At 36.5% G+C, this 15288-nt stretch overlaps 1 protein-coding gene across 2 annotated transcripts in view; it reads right to left on the reverse strand.

The window, feature by feature from the left end:
• Positions 1-10432: 10432 nt before the first annotated feature.
• Positions 10433-15288, reverse strand: part of Khdrbs2 (KH RNA binding domain containing, signal transduction associated 2) — a 393774-nt gene continuing 388918 nt past the window's right edge. The window contains exon 11 of one of the 2 annotated variants that reach the window (XR_012911354.1): positions 10433-10572. The gene's annotated coding sequence lies outside the window, so the exon portion shown is untranslated. The remainder of the gene's footprint in view (positions 10573-15288) is intronic. The other variant, XM_075980542.1, reaches the window with a different exon arrangement.

The raw sequence follows: 15288 nt of genomic DNA on the forward strand, positions 1-15288 counted from the left end.
TCATTTATCAAATCTTTTTCATTAATATAGAGACATTAGTAACTTGAAAGGCTATCTAGTTGAGTTCAGGCTTCTCCTGCATCTTAAAGAGCTCTTGGCCTTATAAAAACACAATTACAAGAGCTAGGGATAATAAAAGTAGAACAGCTAATAATATTTGAACATGTTAAGCAAAATAATTAATTACACAACTGGTAATTAGGAAAAGAACATGCCATCTTCTGTTGTAGCTTGAGATCTAGGCTTGCCCACTGTGAGAACACACTGTGCTGTTTTATTCTCTCTCATTCTGTTTCTTTAACTGTTATATGGGAATAATAAGATACTTGACTCATTATTGCTTCTCCTTTTTTTCAGTGTTCTACATAAAAATCACGGCTTTGTGTAAATGATCTACCACTGAGCACTATGTCCCCAGTCAATGATGTTTTATTGGGTTATTATAAGGAATTCATTATTCATTAAAAGCATATCAAGGTCTCTAGCAATTTGCAAACATCTAATAAATGGGTAATAAATACTGGTAGTCTTTTATTATTGTTCCTAGGCTACCATACTTCCTCATGCATCTGAAAACCTTGAGAAGGAAAAGGTGGTACTGGTCAGATTGACAACAGGCCAACAACTGTAAACTAAAAGCCACGTGTACTTCATCTACAGTGCGTACATTCATGTCTCCTTTTGCTTTAGCGAAAATTAGGACTTCAGGAGGGAACTCATGGCCCTCTCCTATCACGTTCTGTTCCCTCTGCTCAGCTTTGCATTATCCCACAGGTATTAACTGAGTGCCTCCATGCTGGCTCTTTGCAACAAAACTGAACTTTCCTGTAACCTAAAAAGGTAAAACCTGGAAAGATGACCACAATAACTCTTTAAGCAGAAGCCCTATAAATGTCTATCAGGTATGATAGATGACGTTTTATTCCCCACGAACTTTTGTCTCCTGTGCCATTTATTGTCAAAAACGGTTCAAACATTTATCATGCTCTTTCAGCAAAATTCATATCCTTGTTGACTCATTTTTGCTTTCTTTTTTACTTAATACTCAAGAATTCATAACTTCAAATTCTGGTGATATAAGACCTAAAAGCTAAGGACAAATGAGAATCAATATATTACTGTTATGTTGCTATAGTGCACAATAAAACCATGAGCTTTCCACTTGCTTGATAATAATTTAATGCACTACTCAGCTCCATATGTTGCAAAGAGCTGCTTTACTTATTTAAACATTTCTGTATGGGCTCACAATGAATACTGTACCCTCACCTTAATAACGGAGGTCATAAATGAAATCACAAATGAAAGATGAAGGGTCGCCTCACCGCTAGAAATACTGAACCTCCAACCAACCGGTGTCAGATTTATCCTTGCTTTTGGGATTTCTATAATATGTCATCACCTACATTTTTGGATGAATGGAGTAACTTTGAAGCATTATGAAATCAACCAGATCTCTTCGGGATTCACGTATAGGATTTCAATTCACCACATAGCAAAGTTAACCACAAGTAGAAGTTGTCAGACAGACTCAAAACAAAATAAATAATCAATCTCACCTTTTATAGTTAAGTGCTTTTATACTCCATGTTGTAGGAAAACAGTTTGACTAACATCATTCTAGCTATGATTGGTCTTTCTTGAGGAAGTTTTTATGAGTCTGAGTGAAGATAATGACAAACATTAGTCATTGGCATAAGGCATAAGGCATGGCACAAACAGCGATATTTATAAGCAGCTAAGACATGATGGGAAGCAGATGACTCCCTTGGACTTGGGCATGCTCTCACTTCAGTTGACTGGCATGCCAGTGAAACTGACCTAACACTAGTACCATGCAGTGGACAAGTGTATCACGAGACCCCATTGTCTTTCTCTACAGGGCACCAAGCTTTATGTCTCTACCAACACCAAACAAGCACCCTACTTAGTGGCTGCCAAGTGATGTTCATATGCTGCTTTCATATCCTTAGTTACACAGGAATAAACTCTCATAGATTGTTTGAGACTAATTAAATTTAACAAAACTTCAGCAATTCTTTAAAACTGCCAGGATTCTTATAGGACCTTACTTATCAACCATATGATAAAGATTGCGCATCAATATTCCAAGTTCTTGCTTTGAATTGGAATGAAAGATGAACACGAAGGAATAACTCATACAAGTTGAGCTTTGCTGCACTACCACCGAAGATTAAAATGGAGGTTTGAAGAGAAGAATATGTCAGACCAATTCCCAAGCAAATCTTATATTATTTGAACGGAAGAACTACAATCGTTCTCTGTTCATTCTAATACACCATCTCTGATATGTCCAACACTAGAGCTGTTAATTAACTGACCAAGTTAGTTGACCATCCTTATTCATGGGGGAAATGCAACACACACTGAGAAAAAGAGAACACATACCCTCTGCACACTAAGTGTAACATTGCATCACACATAGCATGAGCGAGTACTACTGCAAGTATATCTAAATAAAGCTGTGGCTCCCCTCTTCTTCACATCCTCTGCTTTCATCCATCAGCAGGATGTTCAGAAATGGTGACTGATGGAAGGGAAATTTAAGATGCCCTGCCAACTTCACACTATGAAAATAACTGAATAATGACAAACTTGATATTCCTGACCAAAGCTGACTGCTTGGGAGATTGGCACAATGGGCTGTTCATTTCTGAGCTGATTTGGCATTTCTTAGACACTATTGAATTAAAATACATGCAGTTGAATTGATTATAATTTGAGTATTTCAGCTCCTATATTTTTGGTATTTGTCACAAATATGTATTTTCCCATTGTTAACACAAAACCTCTATGTTTTCAACAGTTAAAAGGGTGATTTTATACCTGTTACTCTTCCAAATGAGTCTGCCAACTTTACATACAGACCATTGAGGAACATGTCACCTGAGCAATTGGCTTATTTTTATTTACTTTTATCTCACATACACACGTTTGTTAAAGAAAGTCCTTGTACCTCCATTGTATATACTTTGTTTAACTCTGCATGTTGTCGTGTATTAATTCATATACTAATTGATGTGTTTATCTTTAAAGCTATTGACCTTCCATAGCAAAAAAAAAATTATTGAGCACATTCTCTGGGCATTTCTCATACAAACTGATGAGAAATAAAATAATAAATTCTTGATCTTCCCTCAAGTTAAAATTAATGCAACATGTTATCACAGATACTTTATGGCTGATTTTATATATTAATAATTAAAATATAAAAGATACTTTACAAAACACTCTGGGGATAAACTTTAAGTTTTATTATTCTAACAAAAACCGTAAGTTATTGTTAACTGTAGCTAGAGTTATTGGCAAATGTTCAAATGCTTTATGTTATAGACATTCTGTTAATATGAATGGACTCTTTTTTATTGATTTTTTATTGAGCTCTACATTTTTCTCTGCTGCCTTCCCTGCCTCTCCCTTCCCCTTCAACCCTCTCCCAAGGTCCCCATGCTACCAAGGAGATCTTGTCTTTTTCTAGTACCCATGTAGATCAGATCTATGTATGTTTGAAATACTGTATGTGTACCGTTTGAAATATGACACCTGGGGCACCTGTAAGAAATGCTAATTCTGTAACTGAAAAACTTGAAAAATGGCTCAATATTTGTGGACTACTTAGCAAATGCTTTATTTATGATAGGCAACTAGTTTAATATTTTTTTTTCTAAATTTTATTGTTTAAAGTAGAATTCTGGCTTAGCAATAAAGTCAGGGTCATGTAAATCCCTGATGTATAAATAAGAAATTTTATGCATATAATGTTTGGTTTAAATCTGAAGAATCTTCTTTACTTATGTAAGTTCTGAGAAGACCTGTATCCTTTGAATGACATAATAAAGCATTATTCTTGGCAATACAAGATGTTGTTTGTGTTTTTGCATTACACTTTTAAGATTTTGTGTGTGTGCATATGCACAGAGCACAGTGTGAGTGTGGAGCTCAGAGGATGGCTGGTGAAGGAGCATGTGGGTCCCTAAGGTTGAATTCAGAAGGTCAGGTTGAAAAGCAAGTGCCTTTACTCAGTAAGCCATTTTTCTTTTCCTTGTTAGCATTTCTATCTTACATGTATGAGCGTTTTGCTGGCATGCATGTCTGTGCATTATATGAATACTTAGTGCTGGTGGAGGCCAGGAGAGGACATTGTAACCACTCAGACTAGAGTTACAGATGGTTATGTGTTGACACGTGGGTGCTAAGATTGATCCTGGGTCCTCTGGAAGAACAGTCACTGCTCTTAACATCTGAGCTATCTATCTCTCTAGCCCCAGCTTTTATATTTAACCATAAAAAGTATTCTTTTTTTTTTTTTGTTGAGACAAGATTTTATTGTGGAGCTAAAGTCACGATTTTTCTGCCCCCAGTACCCGGCTGCTAAGATTATAGGTGTTTGCCACCGCACTCAGCTTCATGACTTACTGTTTTACTTAAATAATTTGACTTTAAATTTAATTCCATCTGATCACATAGCCATTAACAAATCAACAGCCTGCCTGGTACTAAAATTTCTGTTTTCAAATCATGTTTTCCTATCTGTATGTTGAGGGCAATTACAAATACATAATAACTATGCCTAGGAACCTGCAATCAGTTTAATTGGACAGTTATAATTTTATGTCATGTGTGGGTCTTACTAAAACCAGAACCATGCTACATACGCTGATCATTTGAGCAGTGATCTTCCAGTCATGGGTATCACCTGATAAGTCCATTAAATTATCTCCACTTGAAGCTTAGCACCATCATTCAGAGTTATTCAAGGAGATAAAAAGTACCCTCCCATTGAAAGGAAGTCTGATCATAGGTATTCATAGATACACTATTTTCTAATTAGACAACAATTGCACAGAAAATATAAAGTGTTTGCAACATATTACCATATCTCCAAAAATAAATCAGCTTCAGAAGAGAAGGAAATGATGTTCAATTAGATAGTTCCTAAATGTCGTTATGACATGGTCTATCATTCTATGTGGGCTTGTGGTTTAGACTATCTTAAAAACTGTGTATGTTTTTTTTTCTGCCGTGGACTTTGACCAGGTAATGAAAATCTCTCTCATTTATTCTTACATCCTTCTTTTTCTAGAGTTAGGGGTGTAGGGAAGTAAAGGGCCATCTCATTATAAATGCATGAATTTGAGTCACCATTTGAAGGTGTCAGAAAAAAATGTCCATTTTCTGACTCCAGTGGTTAACCAGAAATCTGTGAGGTCCTGAGACACCAGGCCCGGAGGTATGTAGCTCACCAAAGCTCTGTAAAATGAGTAAAATTCAAGAAGCTGTTTCCAGTTCAGAAATAAGATTTCTCCTGGAACCTGAGAAAGTTAAAACCTCTTACATATGCTGCTTTTTTTAAACAGAAAATGAAACAAACCATATGCCCACAGTAATACAGCAGACATACGTGCAGACAAAACATGATCACTGGCAAAAATGACAAGTTTAATTATATCAGAGAGAAAATGTTTCACCCCAACTCTCAATATGTAGAATTCACATGAGTTTTCTTAAATGAACCTTTTGATTTCATAAAATCTTATTTTTAACTAAAAAGATTTTAAAAAATAGTCTTACAGGCTAGCACAACAGTTCAGTGGGTCAAGGTAGTTGCTGCCAAGTCTGACGGCCACACACGGCAGATGGAGAAAACAGACTTCTAAAGCTTGTCCTTTGTTTTATGTGCTTTCTCAAATAAATAAATGGAAAAAAATATAATTTGTAAAATGCATTGCTTTTTCCATAAGAGACAATTTGTTCTTTACTCAATGTCATCTCTTGCTTGTTACTGCTGTGATAAGTTATGAGAAAACAACCTGGGGAAAAAAGAGTTCATTTCAGTTTATAGTTTATATTCTATCAGGGAGGGAAGTCATGACAGGAACTCAAAGCAGGAATGTGGAGGCAGGAACTGAAGCAGAGGCCCTGGAGAAATGCTGTTTATTAATTTGTTCCCCATGGCTTGTTCAGCCTTCTCTCTTATACACCCAAGGGCCACCTTCCCAGGGATGGCATTGCCCACAGAGATATGAGCCCTTCACATTAACCATTTTTCAAGAAAATTTCCATAGTCTTATCTCTCTGAAAGAGGCAATTCCTCCATTGAGATTTCCTCTTCCCATACATCTAGGTTGGTGACAAATACCAACCAAGACACTCTACATGATCTTAGAAGTATTTTAAAGTATTAAGTCCTATGTTTGTAAATATATGCATGTACTACCAATGCTACATAGAACATTAGTATTTTACATTCAAATAAGTACGATAATCTGCAGAAATCATAGATGCTACATACGACTATAAGACATGAGAAAGTCAGAGCCAAAGCATTAAGTGCCTATTCAGTATTCATTTGATAATGGCCTCCCATCAGCTTAGACCAGTATCCTAGTTTACATTCTCCAAGTTATATTTTTTTCCTAGGAGACACCAATTCTGGCAATGAGGAAGGTGAAGGCTGCTGTTCTTTCCAAATATTTCTTGGAGATAGTTAAGCAGAAGTATAGCCCCTGATGCTAGTCTTCAGTGGGTGGCAGCTAAGGATGTTGTCTGCTTAGCAAATATTTCAGCCTCCACTGAATATATTTCAGCTATAGATTTTTACAAGACTACTCTTTAATAAGTGTCCTTCATCTAGTCACAGGATGTTCATATCATGTTATTTGTTCTTATTTCCTATAACAATTGTGTTGAAATCTCACAGTTCCTGGTACAAAACTACCAATACTGTAAGTCATGCGGATATTAAAACATATGAAGAACTTAGAGTTAAACCCTAGAGAATTCACTGTCCCAATGCCTGGTACCAAGTTAACTCATCAAGAAATTTTATAGCGATTAATCTTTTACCCTAAAAATCTAAAAACTTTATCAATAATATAAATGTATTAAATAAGCAATGGATTCTTATAAAAACCCTTTTTAGAGTCAAAGCTCACAGTAACGCCATACACTGCATCAAGTTACAGGACAGAAAACATCAATGGATGGAAACTGTTGATTGGAAATACTCGTGATGTTGTGAAAATACCAGTAACTGTGGGGAAAGATACCTATAAAAATCAACACTCATCGATTCTGTTCTTATTTCTTAAAATGAGTGTTTCTGATTATGTGTGGTTTGCCTACATGATATCTGTGCACCACAAATGCCTGTTCAGTACCCATGGAGGTTTGAAGAGGCATTAGATCCCATAAAACTGGAGTTACAGATGGTTGTGAGACACAGAGTGGGACCTGGCAATGTCTAGATTTAATTTTGTTTTGTCTTTTAATCTTTGCAGCCCAAAGTTGTCACGTACATTATTTGTAATTTTCTAAATGGTGAGTTTCATTACCAAAAACTGTGAGAAGCTGGCACCAATTTGCATTGCTTACTCAATATTGTACTCAGAAAAATTTCAAATTTGTAAAAAAAATGTCACAAGGGCAAGTTCAATGAGCTAAGAAAACAGGGGTAAATGGTTGTTCTGTTCTGGGCACCATGACACACAAATGCCGCTCCAGCTACTTGGCAGGCGTGTAAGATCTTATGGCCAAGAGTGTAAAGCCAGCTGAGGTAACATAGGAAATTCAGATATGGTCTTTAATGAAAATCTGCATGTGCTGGAGCCTGGAGACAACACCTGCTCTGGGGATATAGGATAAAACTCTGCTCCCCATGACCATGCATTTGTAATGGACTCTTATACACCTCTCTATATACCTAGTTTGTTCATTATTTGCATGCACAGAATCATTTTGGTATTTTAACTATAACAAAAGATAATGCACATTTCAGTCGTATTGTCTGATAAAAAAAAGGGATAGTGTTTGGAAATTCTACCCTATTTTGCAGGAATCAACATAGAGACACACCAATACAAGAAAGAATGTCTTCAGTAAGAAGTGATCATGGTTGTGGTTTGAGACCCACAATTTCCTAGTTTACTTTCACTCTTAGTGAAGTTTTATGTTACTAGGTTATTTATTATAAGCCTATATCAAGAAGGCTTGTGTACTTAGATATAGGTACTGTGGGACAATGGTCTTGTACCCTGTAAAGATTTGTCACTTGTATTAGCTTAATACCATGCAGATTGGCCAGTAACCAGGCAGGAAGTATAGGTGGGATGATCAGAATAGGAGAATTCAGGGAAGAGGAAAGACTCAGTCTGCAGTCGTCACACAGACACAGAGGACACAAGATGAAAATACCTCACTGATAAAGGTACCAAGCCATGTGGCTAACATAGACAAGAATTATGGGTTAATGCAAGATGTAAGTGTTAGTTAATAATAAGCCTGAGCTACTAAGCCAACGAGTTTATAATTAATGTAGGCCTCTGTGTGTTTCTTTGGGACTGAATGGCTGTGGGACCAGGCAGGACAGAAACCTCATATAGATTCTAGATCTATAGATCAACATATAGATTCTTTCTGGTCACTGGAGGCTGGCAGTCAGATGCATTAATTTATAGCTTTGTGTAAAGTAAATACTTCCACCCAGTTCTATCTGCATTATGTGTAAGGATGTTGAGAAAATAAGTGAAGATATTTTTAGGAGTTAAACCATAACTTGTATTATGCAATCCATTACTGCTTCAGCCATTTTCTTTATATTATTAATATAATAATTGAACCAAGTTACTGCTGGAATTACCTTCATTTTATCACGCAGAACATATTTATATATTTGTATACATATCATTTTATAGGATTTTTATGAACATAAATATCATAATTCTCATTAGTTATTTGACATATGTGGCTAAAAAATAAATATAATAATTTCAAAATTTTGTTCTAAAGCATATACCAGATGAATATTAATATTATTACAATTAGAATATTTTAAAAAGTGTATTAAATGTTTCTAGCAAAAAACTGATTTGGATTCTAAGACTTTCATATTGAATAAATTCTATTTGCACACTTGATGCACACTATGAAGATGTCATGCATTTAGAATTTGTTGACAAAGAAAAAGTACCAATTTGAGGTAACTAAATAGCAACTAAATCTGGGAGGAAATACAATCACCTGTATCATTTTATTTCATCTCAGGATGCTGCGAGCTAGTGCTATTATTATGACTATTTTGTCTATGACAAAACTGCAGCGGAGAAAGTTAAAATAATTTTGTTCACACTCCAGTTCATTCCTTGTTTTCCTGCCAGTTTTTTTTACAGCATTCATCCTCACATACACATTAACCTTAGCAGACTGGGTTTTAGATAACTTTGTCCCTCTAAAACTGAAAGTCAGCTCACTTCTGTGGGTTACAGTTGCGTGCATTTAACCCACTTGTGGCAGTACACAACTGTAGTCCAAGCATGTGTAATACTGAGGCAGGGGCATCATGATTTTGCAACCAGCCTTTGCTCAGCAGGAATTTGAAAGCAGCCTTTTTTTCATAATGTGATCTGTTATGAACAAATGAAACTACTAAATCCAAACCTCTAGAATGTGGGCTGTATTTATTGAATAGCATTGTATTTAAGACAAACAAACAGCATCTGAGAAAGGGAAAAAAGAAGGTAAAGAAGATAAAGTAGAAAAATTGTCTTTTTAAAGAAGTGATATTATACACCTGAATTTTACATTAGGCCTTCTATTCACCAACTTCGTTACACGTTATTTTAGCAATCATAAAATTGAATCATTAAGAGCAGAATAAAACAAAATAAAGCTTTTCTGACAATTATCCATTTACTGTCGAATATGCCCTATTTGGAGACAATAGGTTTTAGTGGTCACTAGAGATAATAATAAAAAAATAGACAAAAAGTTAACAGCTAATAATTCAATGTATATTAAAAGGTTATCGATGATAAAAGAATCCCAGAGAAGTTTCTAGGAAAGTGTGATATATGTGTATTTAAATATCATTCCCCCAGGGTGGGGTGGACTGAGAGATGGTTCAGCAGTTAAGAACACTAAATGCTCTTTCAGAGGACCCAAGTTCAATTTCTAGCGGCCAACTCTGGTGGCTTCCAGTCACCTCTAAGTCCAATTCCAGGAAATTATGATGCTTCAGACTTGTAAGTGTTGCCTGTATTCACATGTGTATTTCCACACAAACACATACACACAATTTAAAAGATAAATCAAATCATAAATAAAATATTGTTCATATATCTGGTAGATATATGACAAAAAGCTCACCAGCACTATTTTATCAGGAAAATGCAAATGAATTCCCAATGAACTATTACCACACACCCAGTAAGTAGGACTATTATAACAAACAAACAACAACAAAAAAAACACCCTTGAACTCTTTTTATGTAATATGAGTTCACACAGCCATTATATAAAATACTGTGAAAGCAGAGGCCAAACTAAATAAAATTATGGTACAGTCCCACAATCCTACTTGCAGGTAGACCCAAAGGAAATGAAATGGGTATGTTGAGGAAATACCTGCACTCCTGTGTTCAACGCAGCTCTACCCACAGTAGTCAAGACATGGAAATACCAACATGGCCATCACCCGATGAACAGGTAGAGTAAATGTCGTCCATGTGCATAGCTATTCGGTCATACTATTCAGCCATACAAAGGAATGAAGTCCTGCCATTTGAAACAACATGGACGGAATTAGAGATTATTACATGAGGTGAAATAAAACAGGCATATAAAACCATGTGTAGAATGCAAATGGTTGATCTCCTAGAAGTTGAGTGCTGCGTTGAGGGATGAGAGGGTTGGAGAAATACATCAGCGTTTGCTAAGTTATGTGTCGACAGGAATAAGATGCTCTGCTGTCACAGCTCAGGGCAGTGACTGCACACAACAGCCATGCTACTGTGCACTGCTAAAAGCCAGGGAAATGGTTTACCGTGTTTTCATCACTAGACAAGATACTTGAGCTGATAGATTGTTTGTCCTGACTTAACCATTACACACTATAACATGCACCAATTCACTATAGTATACCCCATTCATATGTTACAAAAAAACTATTTTTGTGTTGTGGTTAGGATAAATTTAAGTAGAAAACAATAACGAGAGTTGGTATGTGATCTCACAAACCTTTCTCCCAAGAAGAGAACTTGAGTTTCTCTCTTGTCATTTTCTTATGTCACGTGTTACTAAGAAAGTGACAGGAGGCATTGGGAAAGGAGTGTCACTGTGGCCTCAGAGAATGTCAAGAACTTCACAAAGGCAGGCTATGAGGTTACAGGATAGAGAATGCGATATTCCCACATGAGGTAGACAGAGTGAGACAGGGGAGGGTAAGCATCACCACCAGTCTAAGGTACTCTAAGAGACACTAGAGTGTCAGAAAACTAGTGGGACTTATCGCAAGAAAGATGCCGAGAAGAGGAGGCATCTCTCTCAAGTCTCTCCCTTACGTAAATAAATAATTCATTCTATACTACTGCAGAGTGGAGCACGGTGGGTCAGAAACAAAGCATTATTGATGTGTAGCTGCCCAACCATGTTTAAAGGAATGTTTGCTCTCTCTCTCTCTCTCTCTCTCTCTCTCTCTCTCTCTCTCTCTCTCTCTCTCTATCTCTCTCTCTCTCTCGTGAGTAAATAAGATAAACCTGAACCTCTTAAGATGTGTAGTATGTGGGAACCAGACATCTTATTTCCTCTCAACCCCTCTCCTCACAAATACAAAATACTCAGTTGTAAAATGCATATTAAGTCCAGTGACCTTTCTTCTGTCACTGTAAACAATCTTTCAAGAACCAACTAATATATTCTGCATAGGGAGCCAGGAAATTAACCTCCAAGCTAGATGTAGAATACTAGTCTATGTCAGCCAGTGACACCGCTGTTTGTCAAATCAGCTCTTGATCAGGACATCAGAATGTCCAGACAAATAGAACATATTACCTTGGAGTAATTTTAAAGAGTGTTCAAGATGGGCTGTTTCCCTCATTTGTGATCTTAATACATGATTGTATGGCTACACAGAATTATTTCTGTGTTGAAATTGACCCTAAATGTTTTTTTTTAAACCGAGTTCTGATCTTTGATTGCAGAACAAAAGCCTGGAATTGCTTTCATTTTTAATTATGTGAGAGTTTTATCATAGTGTCAAATGGAGCTTAGACGGTAGATGGAATCTCTGGCTCTACAAAAGGCTGCAGCCGTGCTTTGTGACAACCAGGTGATGCTTTCACCTGCATCTTTCAGCCATGGAGTCAGGAATTTTAGAAGAATGATATTTGGGGAAATAGCATAGTAAAAATCCATTTCAAAGTAAAAGAAAAACACTACAGTGTGTTTTTAAAAGGTATTCATTTTATTGCTACAGAATAGATATTAGGATAAATTTGTTTGGGGTTTCCATATTTCCAATCAAATGTCTTCAAAATTATGACTATCTATATGGTTATTTTTAAATTTATTTATAATTGTGTGTGTCTGTGTGAGTGAATGCCAGAAATATGCAGGTCCTCATGGAGGCCAGAAAAGGGCTTTGGATCCCCTGGAGCTGGAGTTGCACGAGGGTGAGAAGGTCCCCAACTTGGATACCTGGATCCAAGCTCAAGCCTTCTCTAAGAATGTCAACTGTTTGTAACTTCTGAGCCATTTCACCTGCCCCTTTCCATTTAATTGTTAAAAATACAAATTCTCAAACAATAAAAGAGTAAAAATAACAATAGCAAGTGGAAAGAAAACTTTCTTTTCCATATTCCCTTTGTTTCTTATTAGCAGGATAAAATTAATGTCTGTTCTACAGAATTGAACTTTATTCTAGGTATTTTATTTAAAATTATATAGGTCTAATAGTTGTGTTTATGTGAAACTTCTGGTTCTATATTTGGCATGTGTGACTAAAACCGAAAGGTGGTATGATTACTGCTATTATTTTTGATGTTTTGCCCTATACTACATATTAATCTATACAGGATTAATTTATAAATTGCCTTACAATTGCACATTCCCACACATTTACTGCAGTATATTTCCAGTAAAAAGTGTGCCTTCCCACGGAGCCTGCTGGAATGGCAAACAACATTCTTATTAACAGGTGCCATCGTATCGGAACTTGAACCTGAACGTTCTGCCCACTCAGACTCCTGACCAGTGTTTTGTGTTCCCATCAAAGCCAGACAGAATCAAACTCTGAATATGTCTATGTTGGATAAACTCAGAGAGAAGGCTATAAAGGATGTCTTTCCAAGGGTATGTGTGGTTTTGAAAATACAAGCCCAAGTGATTTTAAATGAACCACTAAAGGAGTAAAGGCCATATTTTAATAACGTATTTCTAAAACATTGACTTCTTCTATTGAATTTCCAAGAATGTTTCTATGTCATTTTATGTCAACTTCATTAAAAATGGTTAGTTTAGTTGTTATCAAGCCAAATGGCTTTGGGTCCATTAATAAACTAAAGGTGAATACTATCTAAGTATTCAAAGACTTGGAATCACTGGCTAGGTTCTCAAATGCAAACAAATTGATTCTAATTTAGCTAAGCTTGAATAGAATAAAACTTGGACAAACGCAGGCACAGAAGTTTCTTAATACCTAATGCTATTATTTAAAAATACTTTGTTAATGGCTCAGAATTGGTATTTTAACAAATACCCAGGTGTCGTAGGATGGTCAGTTCATTCATGGAAACTTCATTGTCCGAAGGAATCCATATACAAGTTCACAGAGAGCTTCAGAATGTATGGAAACAGAAAGCACAGAGATTGATTTGAAATGTGTCATGCAAATTCTACCCCATGCATGAGGTGGTTTCAGACATGAGAATATTTACTATATTTATGAGTTATCACTATGTGCTCCTCAGAGCAGATATGATGTTGGCAGCGGAACTCAGCAAAGCTTTCTGTTGCATATGGGAGAAGCATCCTGTTTGGAACACTGGGTAAAAGACTGCCATTCTAAACTAGTAGAATTTTCATTCCCTGGCTCCAGAGAATTCCATTGTATTCATTTCTAATTATTTAAAGAGTTGGAAAATTATTCAGTAAAAAAAAATCAGCTATGTATATGCAACATCATGTTTTTCTATTCCTAATTTGATTTCACATTACTCTACAAATTCTTTTAGGTAGGAATAAATAATCTTAAGCTCACCCAACCAATTTAGGCCTTGAGTTCCTGTATAATTCAAGGGATTATTTTCCTCCTTTTCATTCAGTGGTTTGATTTTGAGTCTTGGAGGTGGCAGGGACCAACTGTTCTCTCTTTCCCACTTGGTTGTGTCCACTGACATTTCTACAGCATAGTCAGCATGGGTCCTTGACTTTCTGGAGATGATTGCATGTTTGCCAGACTCTCCTTGCCTTTCTGAAGAAGGCCTACACGTGTGTACAGCTCTTCCAAACACCTTGGCCCTTGCTCTTTCTAATAAGTCAAGGGAAACATTCTACAGCATCTTCCACAAGACGGCGGGTGAGTTCTGTGACATGGGAGAGGTTCTGGAAGACATGCTACCACCAGGATCTGCTTGAGATTGAGGTGTCCAAAGCTATGTAATCCTGCTATAGAATAAATGAGAGTCAGGCTAGCTCATACATCTACAAGAACAATTAGATTATTATAATGAACACATATACATAAGGACTAGTATATCACTATGGCTGGGATTCTTTCATTGTGCTCTCAAGTTATCAAACCCCACTGCTGGTTGAAAGAAGCAGGGTATCTCATTCTGAGTTGCTGCCATGTACTTTATAAAAACATTTAGAATTCTAATTCTAAATAATTTAATTTTTTTCCTCAGTAACTTTGAATGTCTGAATCTACAAAGGACCTAGAGCTGAAACTCAGAGAGTGTTCCGTAGTTACCTGAACAACTTGAATTTGGAGAAACCACGTTACAAGAACACATGCTCAATAATTGCCAATGGCTCCAAGGGGCTTTTACTTTGTTTCCCTGAGGATGTTTGCTCTCTAATGCCCCTCCCTCTTTGCTGCATTCCTGCAAGGCACTGCTCACTTGAAAATCTCCTGGGCTGTGGGTTGAAAAGCCATTTACAACAGTGCATTGCCATCCCAAAGGTCTTTTTCCTCCCCATGGAATAGAGTATCCTCTTTTTTTTCCAGTCCATCCACATTCTGGAAGCCGCCCCAAGCACTAGTGCCCTGTGAAGCTTGACCCAAAGAATGAATATTTATATAGTTAAGAAGCACAAAACCACACAAATCAACAAAATGATCAGCGACAGAAAGCTTGGGGCTTTTAGTCCTTTCTCAGACATTGCACACAGCCATTTCAGTACTCTTTGCCTGGGGTTAGCCTGTGGATTTCATAACCATCTATGTTTTGATTTTACTCTGTTTTATTGGCTAATATTTTCATCTCCTTG

This window comes from Microtus pennsylvanicus, chromosome 7, assembly GCF_037038515.1.
Source record: "Microtus pennsylvanicus isolate mMicPen1 chromosome 7, mMicPen1.hap1, whole genome shotgun sequence".
Lineage (NCBI taxonomy): Eukaryota > Metazoa > Chordata > Mammalia > Rodentia > Cricetidae > Microtus > Microtus pennsylvanicus.